The sequence below is a fragment of the Brienomyrus brachyistius genome, unplaced genomic scaffold, assembly GCF_023856365.1.
Source record: "Brienomyrus brachyistius isolate T26 unplaced genomic scaffold, BBRACH_0.4 scaffold516, whole genome shotgun sequence".
Lineage (NCBI taxonomy): Eukaryota > Metazoa > Chordata > Actinopteri > Osteoglossiformes > Mormyridae > Brienomyrus > Brienomyrus brachyistius.
The window spans coordinates 46,047-47,047 of NW_026042791.1; positions in this window are offsets into that span (position 1 = coordinate 46,047).

Here is a 1,001-nt window from a genome sequence, read left to right on the forward strand (position 1 = left end):
TATGTTCTGCTTAAAAACCCATAAAGGCAAGCACAGTGTTTAGACATTCTGTTACTTAGACTAGTAAACACTAAGATCCTTCAGCTTTCAATTAACCTGACACAACAGTCTAAACAACAAATGTGTGCCATGTCATTTGTCATCTTTACATCTTGTATCCTTTATATGGTAATTGGATTTTCAAGGTGGAATTGCAGGTCGATCATTTTAAGGATCTAGATGTAAACCTCCCTGGTGTTGCTTTAATATTTTTTTTGCACAATTTGCTTCACACACTTCCTCCAGCAGAGAAGCTTACAATACTACACCCCACCAAATGACTGGATGATGCCTTTTTATTTAAGGTCTGGCTGTGAGCCTCGATTACCGATACACTATCTTCAGGCTCCTGCCGGGATCAGTCAGTATGGTGGACCTTTGGAGGAATGGGTACAAAACCATCAGGAAAGTTTGCAGGTGCTTCAAGAGTATGTGAAGGCTTAGTTGGAGGAACAAGCCACACCACGAAATCGGAAACACAATGAGTTGGTTAATGATTAGGGGTTTGATGAAGGTCAGCTGGTGTGTTTGCGGAACCATGTTCGAGGTAAAATACAGGATCATTGGGATGCCTGTTTGTATATGGTAGTTCGGTGTCCCCAAGATCAGGGTGCAGTTTACTCTGCAACTCCAATGGAGGGGGACGGGGTTGTCCGTCAAGTTCACCGAACAGAGTTGCGTCCAGTACCACAGGGGGTTGTTATGTCAGGGGAAGATGTTCTGGTAATGTCTCCTGAGTCTGGGTTGCCCACAGGGGCAACAGAAATGGAATCGGATGAGGACTCTGTGATTTTACGGGGACAGGGCTGGTGGGAGGGGTCGCAATAGAGCATCCACAAGTAGGCCTCGTATAATGGAGGAGGTTATGTCCCCCCCGAGGTGTAGAGACCAGTTAAACGTTCGGTGAGGTCCACCACTGGTCATCATACCAACCCTTATAAGTTACCACGGTCAGTGAATGA